Source organism: Hyperoodon ampullatus (genome assembly GCF_949752795.1).
Source record: "Hyperoodon ampullatus genome assembly, chromosome: 13".
In the NCBI taxonomy this organism is placed as follows: domain Eukaryota; kingdom Metazoa; phylum Chordata; class Mammalia; order Artiodactyla; family Ziphiidae; genus Hyperoodon; species Hyperoodon ampullatus.
In genome coordinates, this window is record NC_136926.1 from 89,526,183 (window position 1) to 89,547,007 (window position 20,825).

Sequence of the window (20,825 nt, forward strand, 5' to 3'; positions counted from 1 at the left end):
ATCCTTTTGTCTCTGTTTATTCTTTTTTTCTTTTGCCCTACCCAGGTACGTGGGGAGTTTCTTGCCTTTTGGGGGGGGTCTGAGGTCTTCTGTCAGCGTTCAGTAGGTGCTCTGTAGGAGTTGTTCCACGTGTAGATGAATTTCTGATGTATCTGTGGGGAGGAAGGTGATCTCCGTGTCTTACTCTTCCGCCATCTTCCTCCGGGTCCAGTATGACTTCTTTGACTTAGAATGTTTTCAATGTTTATCCACGTTGTAACATATTATCAGTGTTTCATTCATTTTTTTAATTGTGGTTAAAAATACATAACATGGGGATGGGGGGCAAGTGGAGGGAACGGCCCAGATGCACAGCATTCATGGACCCTCTGGACTGGAAGGACTCGTGAGAGCCGGAGCCCAGAAATCCGGGAACGATAAGACGCAGCGTCCCCTCCAATTCCCGTGAGCACCCCTTGCTCCATCCTCCGCCCAAATACCTCAGCTCGGCCCTCTCCCCACTCTTGACACTCCAGACTCAGCCGGGACAGACCTCCGCAGCCGCCGCTCCCCACCCTGCAGGAGGAGCTCAGAGGTCCTGTCCCGCTTTCCTCTGAGGGACTCTTTGGTGACCACAAAAGGATTTGGTCGCTCCGGACAAAGCTGGTAGAGGAGAGCGGGATGGCTGCGCCCGGCGCGCCACACTTCCTCCTGACCTTCGACTTGGACGAGACTATCGTGGACGAAAACAGCGACGACTCCGTCGTGCGCTTGCCGCGGCGGGCCAGCGGCTGCCTGAGAGCCTGCGTGCCACCTAGCGCGAGGGCTTCTACAACGAGTACATGCAGCGCGTCTTCCAGTACCTGGGCGAGCAGGGCGTGCGGCCGCGGGACTTGCGCGCCATCTACGAGGCCATCCCCCTGTCGCCCGGCGCGGGCGACCTGCTGCAGTTTGTGGCCAAGCAGGGCGCCTGCTTTGAGGTTATTCTCATCTCAGACGCCAACACCTTTGGCGTGGAGAGTGCGCTGCGCGCCGCCGGCCACCACGGCCTGTTCCGCCACATCTTCAGCAACCCGTTGGGGCCCGACCCTTGGGGGCTGCTGGCGCTGCGGCCCTTCCACACGCACAGCTGCGCTCGCTGCCCCGCCAACATGTGCCAGCACAAGGTGCTCAGCGACTATCTGCGCGAGCAGGCCCACGACGGCGTGCCCTTCGAGCCTTTTGTACGTGAGCGACGGTGCCAACGACTTCTGCCCCACGGGGCTGCTGGCAGGCGGCGACGTGGCCTTCCCGCGCCGCCACTACCCTATGCACCGCCTTATGCAGGAGGCGCAGAAGGCCGAGCCCAGCTCCTTCCGCGCCAGGGTGGTGCCCTGGGAAACCTCCACCGAAGTGCGCCTACACCTGCATCAGGTGCTGAGGACGTGGCCTGCAGGGGCCACCCGGGCGGGGAGGGGGTGGGGCGGTGGGGGTCGGGAAGGAGCTAGTTGTATTACTCCCTTTCCCTTTCGTTTTGGTATATCCCTCCAGGATTTCCCGGAATCCCCGGTTGGTCCATTTGGGGACTGGAGGAAGGAGTTGGGAGCTGTCCCCATCTGTGCAGTTAACCGAGCTCAGCTGCCTTCCCCAGTTCCACTGCAAGCGAATTCTGGAGTCTGGCCGCAGCAGCGTGGCGCGCATATCTGAGCAGGCAGCAGTGTTTCCACAAACCTTGTCCTCTCAGTTGGGAGGACGGGGTTCCCTGTCAGGGTCGAGAAGGAACATGTCCCGCCGCGTTGTGGTTAACTGTTGCCTTGGGCTGCATGGCCTCCCTCCTCCAGTCTTCTGTCCAGAGGACCCAGGCCCCGAAATGCACCACCCCGACCTCCCCCGCACTGGACTCCCCACAGAGAGAGGTGGCGCTCCTTGCCGACGGTCCCAGGCCTAGATCTTGCTTTACCTACTGTGACCCTACACTACACTCCTTGCCTCCCTCCCCCCACCCTGTCAGCATCCCCACAGGATAAAAAGCTAGAGGGAACGGTCACCTCCTGTTGCTGGAAAGAGGTAGCACACTGTCCCGGGGCTCGGGTCTGGCCAGCCAGGGACCTCACAGAGCCCGAAGATGTCTCCTTGCACCCCAGCCTCGTCTATGCAGCAAGAAACCAGGGAGTTAACCAAAGTCGCCCCACTGACTGGGCCCTTTTGAGTCCCCCTCCTCCCGTATGGAACAGAAAGCCATGATGCTGTAAAGCAGAGCCAGTGGAAACCCAAGGCCCACCTCCCTCCTTTGGAGTTTCAGAGCTGTGAAGGAGGTGAAGGGGCGGAGGTGAGCGAGGTGTCTCACGCTGCCGTCTGGGGGATGAGGGCGAGGTGATCTCTGCTCTCAGAGAGCCCCACCTAAGTGAGGGAGCCGGTCCCCACTCTTGGAGGAGTGCCCAGCTTGGGGAACCAAGACTGAATACACAACAAAGCAGGCAACAGGCAAAAGAGCAGGGTGCGGCCCACTTTCGCAGAGGGGCACAGGGGTCTAGTGTGGAGGGCTCAGTGAGCACCGAGGAGATGGGAGATACTGCTGCTTAGGGCAGGCAGAGGAGGCTCAACTAGTGGGAGCCTTACAAGTGGGTTGCCTTTCAGTCCCTCGGCCCGCTAGCCCTGCAGGGCAATCATCAGGAGGTCATCAGAATTTTATTCAAAGTTGGCACTTGCAGCTGGAGACCCTGTCTTGCATGGCGTAAGGGTCCCCTGTGGGTAAGGTCACCAAACTCTTTGGCTTCCAGTACTTTCCTGTCTCCAGCAGGCCTCTGGGTGCCTCCTCTGTCTTTACCCGGACGCCTTCCCACTGCAATGGGGGAAAGGAAGAGACACAGCTCACAGCCCAGGAGGCGTGCCGGGCTGGTCCAGTCTTGACTGGAGCAGGCTTTGGTGTGGGACTCAAGAGGCTCACTCAAGGCGGTGCTTGGGTCAGCATCCCAGAGATCCCAGGTTGTCAGCAGCTGGGCTGCACATAGTTCCCGGGGAAGAATCCAGACCCCTCTGAGCCGATGCCCTCACAGCAGCCATCGGAGTAGCGGCGGGTGATGCAGATAATGGTGCCCTCAGAGAAGGAGAGTTCATTGTCCTTCTGGCGGGTGTATGGGTACAGTGTCATTACTGCAGGGCGGGAGGAGAGGGGTGCCATGCGACGTGCCTCCTGCCCCGCCACAGGGATGCTTGTGCCCACATACTGGACTCTGGGGGGCAATGTGGGGAGTGGGGCAGGAGATGCCTTCTTCAAAGCCCCAGGACTCCTCCCAGCTGAGCTAATATTCAGTATCAGGCCAGCTGCTTCCCTCCTCTGTGGGGGTGCGGTGGGGTGGAATAAAAGGCTCCACAAGTGTGACACAAGCCATCCCCTCCACTCCAAGAAACTTCAGTGTTTGAGAGCAGGGCCCCAGGATCTACCCATGTTTTGTAATCTGCTTTCAGCCCCCGTTCATTCTGGTCTTCCCACAATGTCTCTGGCAGGTGCTGGAGGTATTGCTCAGGTGCTCTAGTAGGTGCTCAGTAAATACAGCAACATTGAACAGTGTAGACTTGGCCGAGTGAGCCTTGGGCAAGTCACTTAGTTTAACCTCTCAGGCTCAGCTTCGTCTGTTAAATTGGAGTGTGAAGATCCTAGGAAGTTAAGTAAAAGTGAGAAAATGGATGAGAAGCTTCGACTCTGGGGTCTGGTATAAAGCAGGGGCTAAATTATGTTAAAACCCCCCACATAATATAACATTTACCATTTAAATCATTTTGAGCATACAGTTCTATGGCATTAACTACATTCACGTTGTTGTACAAATATTCTCAGCATCCACCTCCGGAAGTTATTCATTTACCCTATGGAAAATTCTGTATCAGTTTCTCTAAATTTTTGCCAACATTTGTTATTTTTAGCTTTCTTGATTGTAGGCCTTCTAGTGTGTGGAGGGGTCGGCGTTGTGGTGTTAACTTGCATTTCATCACGACTAATGACGATTAACATCTCTTCATGTGCTTGCTGACCATTTGTATGTCTTATCTGGAGAAGGGTCTTTTGAAGCCCTTTTTCCATTTAAAACATTGGGTTGTTTGCCGAGTCCCGCCAAGCGCTCCTCCTGGTGGCGTTGGTGTCGGTGAGTCCAGCCTGGAGCGGTCTCCGCGCCGCAGGGGCCCGCGCCCCGGGGCATCGCTAGCTGCCTCTCAGGAGAGGAGACGCCCGCCCCCCGGCGCCCGTGCCTGGAGCGCCGAGATCGTGCTGCGCCGCGCGGACACGGCGCCGGCGGGGCGGGTTTTGCTCGGCATTGGCTGCGGGTCACCTGAGCGCGGCGGCGGTCTGCGCGCCTCTCCCGGAGGAGCGTGTCCCGGAAGTGGGCGTTCCGGCGCCCGTGCCTGGAGCGCCGTGACTGTGCTGCGCCGCGCGGATGTGGCGCCGCTGGGGCGGGTCTTGCTCGGCATTGGCTGCGGGTCACCTGAGCGCGGCGGCGGTCTGCGCGCCTCTCCCGGAAGAGAGTGTCCTGGAAGTGGGCGTCCCGGCCAGAGCGCACCTGGCGCGGGGCGTCCTCGGGGCTCCTCGCCGTCGGCGCCACGCGAGCTGTCGGGGGTCTAGGGAGCCAGCGCCCGGCGGCTGGGAACGACCCGTCCCGTGGGTCCCTGGCACCCCAGCGGCATCCGAGCGCGGAGCGGAGGGCTGCGGACCGCAGGTAAGGGGACAGGGGTTGGTGGGGGTGGGTGGAGGAAGGAACGAGGAATTACACCAGAGCTGTTTGGTACAGGGGCAGAAACAGAAAACTCAGACGTACCACTGCAGAGGCCATGGGAGTTAAGTTGTAAATGCTGCTGGCTTTCAGTAGCCGGCAGCCATTCTCTTCCTGTAGCTGATGGGATACAAAGCTCTACTGGGTTGTTCTTTGCACGGGATAGTCTTGTTTTGCAGAAATTCAGCTCATAGCCATTCTTGATGTGTAAGTGTAAGGTCGGATCTTAACAAATGGCATCGCGAAACAGAGGAAAGCTTCAAGTGAGCTTTATTAGGGGGCACTCCCGGGCGAGGTTCACTGGTCCGAGAGAAAGGGGCCAGAGAAGTCGCCCCCGGGCGAGGGTTGGGCGAGATTTTATAGGGGAAGAAGGGAAAGGGGTGTGGTGAGTCTGGGAGGGCGCAGGGAATTCCTTAGCTGGTGGTCTCTTCGGGTGTCGTGGCACTATCTGGTGCCGGTTCCATCAGTCTTGGGACCGCTAGTCCCGTCCCTCGAAAGGCGGGAAGGCTGGGCCGGGTGGAAAGCCCCCAGGTCAGTTCCTGGAACTGGGTGGTCCGGAATGTCTCCAGGTCAGTTCCTGGAACTGGGTGGTCCGGAGAGTTTCGGTCTGATGCAACCTGTGAATCTGATTGCGTTCCCCTGCCTCGGGCCAGTTGGCCTTACATCCCGACATCTTTGGTGTAATGGGGCGGCGTTCTGATCTCTGGCTACTTCATGCTGAATGGGGGCGTCGAAAGGGGAGTCGGGCGACCAGAGGTCCGAGGCTTAGGGGAGACCAGTGGGGGTTTCTGTAGGAAGCAAGGTGTCAGGACCGAGGAACATTTGGTTTGGGGCCACCCGAGAGACTTCCTCCATGCGCCGGTGAAGGAACCTAAGAAAACGGGGGGCAAACATGAGCAAGATACACATGAGAATTAAGGGGCCTCAGATTGGTGTTAGCCAGGTATAGAGGGTGGATCGCCACCAATCGGGAATTGGGGAGGCGGACTGTTGGTGTTTGCGTTGGAGTTCTTCTCTTAAGCGATGGAGGGCGTTTACAGCAGCATTCCTCCTGTAGGAAGAGGCAGGTACCTCCTTTGTCGGCCGTCAGGAGATCCAGGGCTCGTCGATTCTGGAGAGCGACTCGGGCTATGGAGGTGATTTGGCCCTGGAGAGAGGAGATGGAGGCGGCGGAGCCTTCAATGGCTAGCTGGAGTTTATGTTCTAAGTCGCGGGATGTTGAAACACTATGTGTGAGAGCTCCCCCCCGCCCCCCGAGGCCTGCAGCGACCAGGGAGGAGGCGAGAGAGATGCCTGCGACCAGAGGAAGAAAGATAGCTCTTTTCTGTCGGGTAAAGGGCGGCGTGATTAACGAGGAAAATTCGTCTTGGCTATACAGTGTGAGTTGTGGGACGAGAGTAACGGGGATACATGGGAAGGGGGAGGAAGAATTGATCTCTTTTGTGAGGGAACCATTGCACCACAAAAACATGCCTGGTGGTGCTTCAATTGATGTGTTTACCGTGAGGGATGTGTTGCAAAGAAACCCAGTATCAGGTAGATTTGGGCGGCTGCCGTAACAGATAGTGAGATTTTTTTGAATCAAGGAATATGGGGACTTTTAACGGGGAAAAAGGTGGGTTTGGGGATGTGTAGGAAGTAGAATTGAAGGGCTGGTCGAGTGGGACAGCAGCCAAGGGTGGACGGCCAAGCGAGGCACATAGAAAGCAGTCGGAGATGTTACCTATTCCTGTGTGGTTGAGTATCTGTAGTGTTTGGTCAGTTCGGCTGCTGCTACTAGGGCCCGAAGGCATGGTTGCCATCCCTGAATGGTTGGGTCTAGCTGTTTGGAGAGGTAAGCCACGGGGCGGTAGGAAGGCCCTACAGGCTGGGCAAGGAGTCTAGTGGCTATTCCGGCCCGTTCATCCACAAAAAGGTCGGTTTGGGTTGGGCAGAGAAAGGGGAGGAGAAGATATCAGAGCGTTACGGAGGGTGAGAAAGGCCTGTTGAACGGCAGAAGGAGAGGTGAGGGGTCCTTGAGGGGTTTCCTTAGCGGCTAGATATAAGGGTTTAGCGAGGAGAGCAAAGTTAGGGATCCAGTGTTGGAAAAATCCTATAAGGCCCAAAAAAGAGAGAATTTGTTCCGCTGTTTCCGGAGGCTGGAGTTCACGGATAATCCGGGTGCGATCGGCTGTTAGACCTTTTGTGGTGGGAGTAAGGTGGAGCCCCAGGTAGGTTCCAGAAGATACAGATAACTGAGCCTTGGCTGGGGAGACCCGATAACCGCGAGAGCCAAGGTAATTGAGGAGATCTGCAGAACGTTGTCTTGAGAGGCTGAGAGATGGGCTACAAAGGAGGAGGTCATGTACATATTGAAGGAGTGTGCTGGGGGTTCGGGAGCAGGAAGTGAGGTCCCGTGCCAGCGCCTGACCGAAGAGGTGAGGATTGTCGCGGAAGCCCTGGGGAAGAACTGTCCAGGTGAGCTGACTGGAAGTATGAGTATCCGGATCCGTCCAGGTAAAGGCGAAGAGGAAATAGGAGTCGGGATGTAGGGGGATCGTGAAAAAGGCATCTTTGAGATCCAGAACCGTAAACTGGGTTGTGGATGGGGGGATATGGGAGATCAAGGTGTATGGGTTTGGTACTACTGGGTGGAGAGGGATTATGGCTCCATTGATTAGTAGGAGGTCCTGGACTAGGCGATAATCCCCAGAGGCCTTGTGGACAGGCAGGATGGGGGTGTTTCAGGGAGAGTCAGTGGGGATAAGGAGTCCCTGGCTTAGGAGTCTGGTGATAATAGGTTGTAGGCCCCTAAGGTGAGTCTCAGAGATGGGAAATTGGGGCCTTGATGGAAATTTGGAGGGGTCCTTTAGGCGGATGAGGACGGGGGAATGGTGTGTTGCTATCATGGGCTTAGAAGTATCCCAGACTTGGGGATTGATTGGGTTCCGTGTGATTGGAAGAGGGGGATAGGAGGGGGAGGGTTCTAGAGACAGGCCGAGAAGAGGAAGCAGGAGTTGGGAGGAGGGCACCTTAGTCTATCCGGCTGGAGGGAGGCCCCTAAGTGGAAAAGGACATCTCGGCCTAGCAAGGGAACTGGGCAGGATGGTATGACTAAGAAGGAATGAGTAAAAGGGAGTCCTTCGATATGACATGGGAGTCGACTGGTCTGGAGTGGGAAGGATGGTTTGCCATCAATACGCATGACCGAGACCTGGGAAGGAGAAACTGGCTCGGAATAAGTAGGCAGGACCGCATAGGCAGCCCCCGTGTCCACCAGAAATGAAATGGACTTATCCGCTACCTGTAGCGTTACCCTGGGCTTGGCGATGGTGATGGGGGTCTTCGAGTCCGGGCGCCGTCAGTCGTCAGCCAATCCCAGCAGTTCGAGTGGTAATGCCGTTGGGTCGGCCCACCCCCTGCGTGGAGACGCTGAGGGAGGGCCAGTCGTAGGGCAGTCGCTCTTCCAGTGGCCCGTTAACCCGCAGCTGGGACAGGGCTTAGAAGGAGGTCGGGGATTGGGACATTGGCGAGCCCAGTGGCCTTCTTTTCTGCATTTGAAGCAGGCCCCCGGCGGGGTTGCCTTTTGCGGACCCCATGGATGCTGTGATACATGGGAGATGGCCGGCCTTAGGGCGGCTACAAGAGCTTGGGTTTGGAGGGCCACCTTCTGGTGCATCCGAGCCTGTCAGCTGGATCCTGCCAAATCCTCACGGCCATTGTAGACTTTAAAGGCCATCTTTACCAGATCTCGAATAGGGGTTTGAGAGCCGTCTTCTGCCCGTTTTAATTTCTTTCGGATGTCCGGGGCTGATTGGGTGATAAAATGGGTGGCTAGGACCGCTGCCCCTGCCAGGGTGTCGGGATCCAGCTGGGTGTAGAAAGTTAAGGCCGCTGTAAGGCGATTGAGAAAGATAGCTGGATTTTCCTTAGGTTCTTGGATTATCTCTTTTAGTTTTTCAAAATGGACTACCTTATGAGCAGCAGCCTGCATGCCAGCCAGGAGGCACTGGATCATGAGGTCGTGTTTATGACGGCTATCTTGGCCATCCTGATAAGTCCAGCCTGGATTGGTACCAGGTACAGCAGTCACTCCGACAGGCATGGAGTTGTCGGTAAGGTGAACCTGATCTGCATGGTTTCGGGCAGCAGTTTGAATTCTTTCCCTCTCATCAGGGGTCAGAGTAGAAGATAGGATCACAGAGATATCATACCAGGTTAGATCGTAAGCTTGAGAGAGGTAGCGAAATTATTTGATGTAGCGGGAAGAGTCGGCCGAAAAGGAGCCTAATCGCGTTTCTATTTGAGAGAGAACTTGGAGGGAAAAGGGAACATGAACTCTAACTAATCCTTCCGCTCCTTCTACCTCCCTCAGAGGGCAGAGGAGATTTGGATCTTGGGAGTCGTGAGAGAGTGTATGTGCACTAATTGGCAAAGCAAGGGGCGAGGGAGGAGAAACCGTTGAGGGAGGCGGAGGAGCGGTTGGATGGGCCGGAGCGGCTGCGGGATGAGGAGGGACCGCTTCAGGGTTGGGTGGAGGCTGGAGAGGAGCTCTGGAGGGGGGAGAGGCGAGAGATTCGGGTGGGTCGGCTAGTGGAGAGGGGTCATCGTCAAAGGAAATTAGGGGCTTGGATGTAGGAGATGTCTGTTTGGCAAGAAAGATCTGGGAAGTGGAACAATCGACGCAGAGGGAGGGGCGGGAGCGTAAATACCAGAAGGCCTGAACATAGGGGACCTCGGATCATTTGCCCATCCTGCGGCAGTAATTATCTAGATCACGGAGGATGTTAAAATTGAAAGTCCCTTCAGGAGGCCATTTGGATTGTCTAGAGGATATTGTGGCCTAGCCACAGTGGAATAGAAAATAAGCCGTCGGCAACGGAGAACCTGGGAGAAACCGAGGGCTGTAAAATTGGCTAGGAGACACCCCAGGGGTGTCTTAGAATCTGGTTTCTATTCTGAGGTTCCCATGACCCCCAGTCTGTCCCTGAGTGAATGGAGAAGGAGAGAGGCGTGCCTGGTCTCAGTCTCCAATTCACGGCAGGTCGGAGGGCAGTCAGGTGATTGGGACGTCTCCACAGTTCCATAGACCTCACTTGCTATATGGTCGGTCTTTTGATATATGTATTTAATAGGTATTTGTACACGTATGGTAACCCTAATCTTAATTTTTCCATTCACCCCACCTATCCTTTTAGATAAGCATACTTCTAAGTCTGTGAGTGTTTTTCTCTGTGGAAATATGTTCATTTGTGTTAGTTATTAGTTAACACCTATAAGTGATATCATAGGATATAGGTTTTTGCTTTCTGACTTACCTCATGTTCTGTGATTATCTCCAAGCTCATCTATGGTGCCTCAAATAGCAGTGTTTCATTGTTTTCCATGGCTAATATTCTGTTGTATAAATAGACCACTTCTTCTTTATCTGTTCATCTGTTGATGGACCTTTTGGTTGCTTCACTGTCTTGGCTATTGTGAATAAGGCTGCAGTGCAGATTTTGCAGCCCGGGTCTTCTCGATTCAGGTCTCAGGTGAGAGGCCCAGTGGTGTGACTGCTGGATTGAATGGTACCTCAATTTTTATTTTAATTGTAGCTCCCTTCTGTTCTCATTATTGGCTGTTACCACTTTACATCTCACCAGAAGCTAGAGGGTACAGTGTTCTCTAAAACCCCTTCAATATTTATTGTTTGTAGTCTTTTTGCTGATGGCCAGTTGACTGGTGTGAGTTGAAACCTTTTTGTAGATTAGATTTGCATGAGTCTAATAATTACCGAGGTTGAGCTTTTATCCATTTTGCTTTTTTTAAAAGAGAGTGAGCCAAATTAACCTCTTCATATTATTTTCTTGAAAAATTTGCAGTTTTGAATTTTTTTGGCCATTCCCTACCTCCGCACAGTTGTTTAGGGCAGGTGTCCTTTACAGCCCTGAGTCCTTCTGAATGTTAAGTGACCATTAGCTGTGGGTTTAAAGCCGCTCTTGTGGGAAACGGCCACAAGGCGGCAGCATTTCTACATTTCCAACTCTGGGTTTTTGGGCAACAGAGCTTTCCTGGAAATTGTGTTAGTAAGCAGCAAATTAGAGTGGAATGTGCCAGCGAAAAGCCCCAAGAGCATACATATCCTAAATTGTTTGCTTTTTAAATTTAATTTTTATTAATTATCAGAGCAAATTTGATAAAAATGTAGATTCTCCTAGGTGTACAGTTTCTGATTCATCCTATCAATGTATCTGTCTATTCCTCTTTGGATCCTTTCCCGTGTATATTATAGAGTGTTGAGTAGACCTCTCTTCGTATTCCATAGGTATTGTGTGATTATATATTTCATATGTATTAGTACATGTCTGTTAACCCCCATATCCTAATTCATATATTCGTTACACCTTTCCATTTGGTTAAACATAATTTGGTTTTCTGAATCTATGTGTGTCCTTCTCTTGGAAATTATTTCATCGGTATCAATTTTTAGGTAACACCTATAAGTGATGTCATAGGATGTCTTTCGGTTTCTTTCTTACTTCAAGTTGGGTGATTATCTGTAGATCCTTCTGTGGTGGTGCCAACGGCACTGTTCCATGCTTTTTCATGGCTAATATTCCATTGTGTACATGGACGACTTCTTGGTGCATTTTTCTGTTGATGGACATTTTGGTTTCTTCCAGGTCTTGGCTATGGTACATGTTGCTGCAGTGCAGGATTGCCAGCCTGTGTCTTTTTGACTCTGGTCTACTCATGTGATAGGCCCATTAGTGGGCCTACCAGATCACATGGTAGCTCCATTTTTACCCGTAAACGCACCTCCATTCTGTTCTCACTACTGGCTGTTACCAGGTTACATCCCACCAGCAGCTAAAGGGTACACAGTTCTCTAAAACCCCTTCAGCATTTATTCTTTGTAGACTTTTTTTTTTGCTGATGATCATCCTGAAGGCTGTGAGGTGAAAGTTTTTGTACACTGGATTTGCATGGCTTTATTAATTCCTTATGTTCAGCCTTTTTCCATTCCTGTTTTTTTAACAAAAAAAGAAAGAAAAAGAAACAGAACACAAATGTGCGTAAAATATGCCTCTTGAAACTGTCGTTTTGAAATGTGGACGTCTTTTGAATTTTTTGTTCGATATACGACCCCAGGATTTGTTTTCAGTGCAGGTGTGATTTACAGGCCTGCACTTATTTTGAATATCAACTGACCATTAGCACTGGGATTAAAGCTGCTGTTGTGTGAAACGGCCACAAGGTGGCAGCAGTTCTCCTTTACAAAATCTGTTTACTAGGGCAACAGAGCCTCAATGGAAGTCGTGTTCTAGGTTGTAATTTAGAATGGAATATCCCAGGAGAAAGCTCCTTAAGTTTGTCTCACAACTTCTTGTTCGTTTTTTTAATATAGTTTTTATTTTTTATCACAGCAAGTTTGATTTCAATATTTGGCTTGTTCTAGGTGTGCAAGATGTCGTTCTTGTACACATAAACATATGTGTATTCTTCCTGGGATCGTTTCCCATGTATGTTACGACAGAATGTTGAGTAGTCTTCTCTTGGTATTCTGTAGGTCTTTGGTGATTATATATTTCACCTGTGTTTGTATACGTCTGTTAACCCCAATATCCTAATGTATCCAATCCACACAAATTTCCATTGGTGAAACGTAAGTTTGTTTAATGAATCTGTGATTGCCCTACTCTGTGGAGATATCTTCACTGGTATCAATTTATAGGTAACACCTATAAGTGATATCATACGATATGTGTATTTCCCTTTCTGATTTACTGCATGTTGTGTGATTACCTCTAGACTCATCTACGGTGCTGCAAATGGCATTGTGTCCTTTTTTTCCTTGGCTAATATTCCGTCTGTACATGTACCAGTTAGTCTTTTTCCACTCATCTGTTGAAGGACTTTTTGGTTGCTTCCATGCCTTGGCTATTGTAATGCTGCGGCAATGCACATATGCCTGCCTGTGTCTTTCCAATTCTGTCTTCTTAGGTTATAGGCCCAGGGGTGGGCCTGCTGAATCATATGGTAGCAAAATGTTTACCTTGTAAAGGCACCTCCATTCTGTTCTCATTAGTGGCTCTTACCAGGTTACGTCCCACTTAAAGTTGAGGGTATGCACTTCTCCACAACACCTTCAGCATTTATTGTTTGTAGATTTTTGCTGATGTTTATTCTGACTAGTGTGTTCTGATACCTGTTTGTGGTTGGATTTGCATGCGTCTCATAATCCCTTGAAATTGAGCTTTCTGGCATGTCCTTTTATTCTTCAAACTGTGAGTACAGCTTACCTCTTCAAATTGTTTTCGTGAAGTATGTGTGATATTTAGAAATATTTTGGCCATTACCTCCCTCAAGACATTTTGAGGGCAGGTTTCATTTACAGCCCTCCAGTACTGGTGCATATGAAGTGACCCTTAGCACAGGTTTTAAAGATGCTGTTGCAGGTCAAGGCCAGAGGGCAGCAGCATTTCTGCTTTTGCCAATCTGGTAACTAGGGAAAAAGATCTTCCTGGCAGTGGTGTTCCTCGGTTATAAATTAGAGTGGAATGTGCCCGGATAAACCCCCAAAAGCTGATGTCTCCTTACTTATGTTTGTTTTCCAAATTGAATTTATATTTTTTTATTGGAGTCATATTCCATTGTGTACATGGACCACTTCTTCTTTCTGCATTCCTCTGTTGATGGACATTTTCGTAGCTTGCAAGTGTTGGCTATGGTGAATATTGTTGGAGTGCAAGATTGCCAGCCCGTGTCTTATTTTTTTTTTTTTTTTTTGCGGTACGTGGGCATCTCTCTGCCGTGGCCGCTCCCATTGCAGAGCACAGGCTCCGGACACACAGGCCCAGCAGCCATAGCTCACGGGACCAGCCACTCTGCGGCATGTGGGATTTTCCTGAAACGGGGCATGAACCCGTGTCCCCTGCATCGCCGGTGGACTGTCAACCACTGTGCCTCCAGTGAAGCCCAGCCTGTGTCTTTTTGATTCTCATCCTCTCAGGCGATAGGCCCAGCAGTGGGTTTGCTTGATTGAATGGTAGCTCAGTATTTACCTTTTCAAGGCACCTCCTTTGTGTTTTCCTTACTGGCTCTTACCATGTCCCACGTTGAACCAAGGGTAGGCATTTCTCCACAACCCCTTCACCATTTATTGTTTGCAGAATTTTTGCTGATGGCCATTCTGACTGGTGTGAGCCGATAGGATTTTTGTAATTTGGGTTTGCATGTCTTTAATTATTCCTAATGTTCAGCATTTGTCCACACCTTTTTTTTAACATCTTTATTGCAGTATAATTGCTTTACAATGGTGTGTTAGTTTCTGCTTTATAACAAAGTGAATCACTGTACATATACATATATCCCCATATCTCCTCCCTCTTGCATCTCCCTCCCTCCCACCCTCCCTATCCCAACACTCTAGGTGGTCACAAAGCACCGAGCTGATCTCCCTGTGCTACGTGGATGCTTCCCACTAGCTATCTGTTTTACATATGGTTAAGGACACGGGTAGGGGGAAGGGTAAGCTGGGACAAAGTGAGAGAGTGGCATGGACTTATATATACTACCATATGTCCACACCTTTTAAAATTTCTGTTAAAAAGTGAAAAAAAAACGGAGAGTACAATTAACCACCTGAAATTGTCTTCTTGAAAGGTTGCCGTCAAAATTGAATTTTTTGGTCAATTTTCGACCCCAGGATTGTTTTTTAGGGCAGGTGTCATTCACAGGCCTGTAATGAGTGTGAATATTTAGTGACCATTAGCACTGGGTTTAAAGCTGCTGTCATGGGAAACGGCCACAAGGCGGCAGCATTTTTCCATTCCCAAATCTGGTTACTAGGGCAGCAGAGCCTTTCTGGAAGTCCTGTGCCTAGGTTGTAAATTAAAATGGAATGTGCCAGGAGAAACCCCCATAAGTTTATCTTACGTTAATTCTTGTTCGTTGTTTCAGTTTTTTAATCAGGGTAATGATTAGAATATTGTTTGTCCTAGGTGTACACAATCTGGTTCATTTGTGCATTTTATATATATATATATATATATATATATATATTTTTTTTTTTCCTGTACAGAGCCAATTCACATGTAAATTATTGCAGAGTGTTCCATAGACCTCCCTTGCTATATGGTCGGTCTTTTTAATATATGTATTTAATAGGTATTTATTTGTACATGTATGGTAACCCTAATCTTAATTTCTCCATTCACCCCACCATTCCTTTTAGATAAGCATAGTTTGTTTTCTAAGTCTGTGAGTGTCTTTCTCTGTGGAAATATGTTCATTTGTGTCAGTTGTTAGATAACGCCTATAAGTGGTATCATAGGATATGTCTTTTGCTTTCTGACTTACCTCATGTTCTGTGATTATCTCCAGGATCAACTATGGTGCCTCAAAGAGCAGTGTTTCATTGTTTTCCATGGCGAATATTCCATTTTGTACATGGACCACTCCTTCTTTTTCCACTCATCTGGTGACGGACATTTTGGTTACCTCCATGTCTTGGTTATTGTGAAAATTCCTGTAGTGCAGCTGTTGAAGCCTGTGCCTTCTCGACTCTGGACTTCTCAGGTGAGAGGCTCAGCAGTGGGCCTGCTGAATGGAATGGTGGCTCAATTTTTACGTTTAAACGCAGCTCCTTTCTGTTCTCATTATTTGCTGTTACCACTTTACATCTCACCAGAAGCTAGAGGGTACAGAGTTCTCTAAAACCCCTTCAGCATTTATTGCTTGTAGACTTTTTGCTGATGGTAGTTGACATATGTGAGTTGAAAATTTTTGGAGGTTAGACTTGCATGAGTCTAATAATTCCTGATGTTGAGCTTTTATCCATTTGCCTCTTTTTTGAAAATGAGTAAAACTTACCCCTCCATACTATCTCCTTGAAAATTTGCCAGTTTTGAATTTTTTTGGCCATTCCCTACCTCGGCACAATTGTTTAGGGCAGGTGTCCTTTACAGCCCTGAGTCCTTGTGAATGTTAAGTGACCATTAGCTGTGGGTTTAAAGTTGCTCTTGTGGGAAATAGCCACAAGGCGGCAGCATTTCTACATTTCCAACTCTGGGTTTTTGGGCAACAGAGCTTTCCTGGAAATCATGTTAGTAAGCTGCAAATTAGAGTGGAATGTGCCAGCGAAAAGCCTGAAGAGTTTATGTCTCCTAAATTATTGTTTGTTTTTTAAATTTAATTTTTATTAATTATCAGAGCAAATTTGATAAAAATGTAGATTCTCCTAGGTGTACAGTCTCTGGTTCATCCTATCAATGTATCTGTCTGTTCCTCTTTGGATCCTTTCCCGTGTATGTTATCATAGACTGTTGAGTAGACCTCTCTTCGTATTCCATAGGTATTGTGTGATTATATATTTCATATGTATTAGTACATGTCTGTTAACCCCCATATCCTAATTCATACATTCCTTACACCTTTCCATTTGGTTAAACATAATTTGGTTTTCTGAACCTATGTGTGTCCTTCTCTTGGAAATTATTTCGTGGGTATCAATTTTTAGGTAACACCTGTAAGTGATGTCATAGGATGTCTGTCTTTCAGTTTCTTTCTTACTTCAAGTTGGGTGATTATCTGTAGATCCTTCTATGGTGGTGCCAACGGCACTGTTCCATGCTTTTTCATGGCTAATATTCCATTGTGTACATGGACGACTTCTTCTTGGTGCATTTTTCTGTTGATGGACATTTTGGTTTCTTCCAGGTCTTGGGATGGTACATGTTGCTGCAGTGCAGGATTGCCAGCCTGTGTCTTTTTGATTCTGGTCTACTCATGTGATAGGCCCATTAGTGGGCCTACAAGACCACATGGTAGCTCCATTTTTACCCCTAAACACACCTCCAATCTGGTCTCACTACTGGCTGTTACCAGGTTTCATCCCACCAGCAACTAAAGGGTACACAGTTCTCTAAAACCCCTTCAGCATTTATTCTTTTAGACCTTTTTTGCTGATAATCATTCTGACGGCTGTGAGGTGAACGTTTTCGTACACTGGACTTGCATGGCTTTATTAATTCCTGATGTTCAGCCTTTTTCCGTTCCCATTTTTTTAACAAAAAAAGACAGGAAAAGAAACAGAAGCCAAATGTGCATAAATTATGCCTCTTGAAACTGTCGTTTTGAAATGTGGACGTCTTTTGAATTTTTTGGTCGATATATGACCCCAGGATTTGTTTTCAGGGCAGGTGTCATTTACAGGCCTGCAATTATTTTGAATATCAACTGACCATTAGCGCTGGGATTAAAGCTGCTGTTGTGTGAAACGGCCACAAGGTGGCAGCAGTTCTCCTTTACCAAATCTTGTTACTAGGGCAACAGAGCCTCAATGGAAGTCGTGTTCTAGGTTATAACTTAGAATGGAATGTGCCAGGAAAAAGCCCCTTAAGTATATGTCTCACTACTTCTTGTTCGTTGTTTTTATTTTTCATTTTTTATCATAGCAAGTTTGATTACAGGGTTTGGCTTGTTCTAGGTGTGCAAGATGTGGTTCTTTTACACATAAACATATGTCTATTTTTCCTGGGATCCTTATACCATGTACGTTATGACAATGTTGAATAGTCATCTCTTGGTATTCCGTAGGTCTTTGGTGATTATATATTTCACCTGTGTTTGTATACGTCTGTTAACCCCAATATCCTAATGTATCCAATCCTCACACCTTTCCATTGGTGAACCATAAATTTGTTTAATGAATCTCTGATAGCCCTTCTCTGTGGGAATATCTTCACTGGTATCGATTTTTAGGTAACACCTATAAGTGATTTCATACGATATGTGTCTTTCTCTTTCTGACTTACTCCAGGTTGTGTGATTACATCTAGAATCATCTACGGTGCTGCACAGGGCAATGTGTCCTTTTTTGTTCCTTGGCTAATATTTTGTCTGTACTTGTACCAGTTCCTCTTTGTCCACTCATCTGTTGCTGGACTTTTTGGTTACTTCCATATCTTGGCTATTGTAATACTGTGCAGTGCACATTTGCCTTCCTGTGCCTTTCCAATTCTGTCTTCTTTGGTTATAGGTCCAGGAATGGGCCTGCTGAATGATATTGTAGCTCAATGTGTACCTTTTAAAGGCATCTCCATTCTGTTCTCATTAGTGGATCTTTCAAGGGTACGTCCAACTGAAAGTTGAGGTTATGCATTTCTCCACAAACACTTCAGCATTTATTGTTTATAGGTTTCTTGCTGATGGTTATTCTGAGGTGTACCAGCTGAAACCTCTTTGTAGCTGAATTTGCGTGTGTCTCATAATCCGTTGAAATTAAGCTTTAAGGCATGTCCATTTTATTTTTCAAACTGTGATTACAGCTTAGCTGTTCAAAGTGTTTTCTTAAAGTATGTGTCACATTTTGACATTTATTGGCCATTACCTCCCTCAAGGCATTTTGTGGGCAGGTCTCATTTACAGCCATGCAGTACTTGTTCACATGAAGTGACCATTAGCACAGGTTTTAAGCTGCTTTTGCAGGTAACGGCCAGAGTGTGGCAGCCTTTCTACGTTCCCCACGCTGGTACTAGGGAAACAGACCTTCCTGCCACTGGTGTTCCTCGGTTATAAATTAGAGAGAAATGTGCCTGGATAAACCCCCAATTGCTTCTGTCTCCTTACTTATATTTCATTTTAAATTTAAATTATACTTTTTATTGGAGTAATATTCCATTGTGTACATGGACCACTGCTTCTTGGTGCACTCCTCTGTTGATGGACATTTTCGTTGCTTCCAAGTGTTGGCTATGGTAAGTATTGCTGGAGTGCAGAATTGCCAGTCTGTGAGGTTTTGATTCTCATTTTCTCAGGTGACAGGTCCAGCAGTGGGTATGATTGATTGCCTGGTAGCGCAATGTTTCCCTTTTCAAAGCACCTCCATTGTGTTTTCATTAGTGGCTCTTACCACGTCCCCCTTAGAACGGAGGGTACGCACTTCTCCACAATCGCTTCAGCATTTATTGCTTGCAGCATTTTGTTAATGGCCATTCTAACTGCTGTGAGCTGATAGGTTTTTGTAATATGGGTTTGCATGTCTTTATAAATTCCTAAAACTCATTATTTTTCCAAGCTTTTTTTGTTTGTGTTTTTAAAAAAAGGAGAAAAAAGTATGCATACAATAAACCTTTTCAAATTGTCCTCTAAGAAGGTTGCCCTCTTTTCAATTTCTTATTCAATTTTCGACCCCAGGATTATTTTGGTGGACAGGTGTCATTACAGAACTGCAAGACTGGTGAATAGTTAAGTGACCATTAGCAGTGGGTTTAAAGCTGCTGTTGTGTGAAACGGCCACTAGGAGGCAGCATTTCTCCATTGCCCAATCTGGGTAGTAGGGCAGCAGAGCCTTTCTGGAAGTCCTGTTCCTAGGTTGTAAATTAGAATGGAATGTGCCAGGAGAAACCCCCATAAGTTTATGTCTCATTACTTCTTGTTGGTTGTCTTAATTTTTGTAATCGGTGTAATGATTAGAATATTGTTTGTCCTAGGTGTACACAATCTGGTTCATTTGTACATTTTATATGTCTATTCATATACAGATCCTCTTCCCATGCAAAATATTACACAGTGTTCCGTAGACGTCCCTTGCTATATGGTCGGTCTTTTTGACACATGTATATAATATGTATTGGTGTACATAACACTGATCTTCATTTATCCATTCCACCCACCTTTCCTTTTAGATAAGTATATTTTTTCCTACATTTGTTATTGTCTTTCTCTGTGGAAATATGTAAATTTGGGTCAGCTATTAGATAACGCCTATAAGTAATATCATAGGATATAGGTCTTTTGCTTTGCAAATTACCTCATGTTCCATGATTATCTCTAAGCTCATTTGTGGTGCCTCAAAGAGCAGTGTTTCATTGTTTTAAATGGGGAACGTTCCACTGTATACATGGACCAGCTACTTCATTATCCATTCACCTGTTGATGGACATTTTGGTTGCTTCACCATCCTGGCTATTGTGAATAAGGCTGCAGTGCAGCTGTTGCAGCCTCTGTCTTCCCGATTCAGCACTTCTCAGGTGAGAGGCCTGCTGGTGGGTCTGCTGCACCGAATGGTAGTTCAATTTTTGTTTTCCTAACGCAGCTCCTTTCTGTTCTCATGATTCACTCTTACCACTTTACATCTCACCAGCAGCTAGAGGGTACACAGTCCTCTAAATATCCTTCAGTATTTATTGTTTGTAGAATTTTTGCTGATCGTCAGTTGACAGGTGTGAGTTGTAAACTTTCTGTAAATTAGAGTTGCATGAATCTGATAATTCCTAAGGTTAAGTTTTTATTCATTTTCCATTTTTTTAAAGAGAGTGAGTCAAACGTGCCTCTTCATACTCTCTTCTTGAAACATTTGCCTGTTCTGAAATTTGTTGTCCATTCCCTTCCGCAGCACAATTTTTTTAGGGCAGGTGTCCTTTACAGCGCTGAGTCCTTGTGAATGTTAAGTGACCATTAGCTGTGGGCTTAAAGCTGCACTTGTGGGAAACGTCCACAAGCCAGCAGCATTTGTACATTTCCCACTCCATTTTTGGGCAGTACAGCCTTACAGGAAATCGTGTTAGTAGGCTGCAAATTAGAGTAGAATGTGCCAGGGAAAACCCCCAAGAGCTTATATCTCCTTTCTTCTTGATTGTTTTTAAATTTAGTTTTTATTAATTATCAGAGCAAATTCGATAAAAAAATATTTTGTTTCTCCTAGATTTACAGAATCTGGTTCATTATATCAATGTATCTGTCTACTCATCTTTGGAGCCCTTCCCGTGTAGGTTATTACAGAGTGTCGAGTAGACCTTTCTTGGTATTCCATAGGTATTTTGTGATTAAATATTTCATATGTATTAGTACATGTCTGTTAACCCCCATATCCTAATTCATCCATTCCTTACAACTTTCCATCAGGTTAAATGTACTTTTATTTTCTTAATCCATGCTTTTCCTTCTCTTGGAAATAAGTTTGTGGGAATCAATTTTTAGCTAACACCTATAAGTGATGTCATAGGATGTCTGTCTTTCAATTTTTTTCATACTTCAAGTTGGGTGATGATCTTTAGGTCCTTCTATAGTGGTGCAAACGGCACACTTTTATTCTATTCCATGGCTAATATTCCATTTGTGTACATGGACCACTTCTTC

At 47.5% G+C, this 20,825-nt stretch overlaps 1 pseudogene across 1 annotated transcript; it reads left to right on the plus strand.

Moving 5' to 3' along the window:
* The first annotated feature begins 660 nt into the window (after positions 1 to 660).
* Positions 661 to 2,210, plus strand: LOC307062496 (phosphoethanolamine/phosphocholine phosphatase-like; annotated as a pseudogene). Its single transcript has 2 exons — positions 661 to 1,392; positions 2,193 to 2,210. The product of its transcript is annotated as a phosphoethanolamine/phosphocholine phosphatase-like (transcript).
* The last annotated feature ends 18,615 nt before the right edge of the window (positions 2,211 to 20,825 follow it).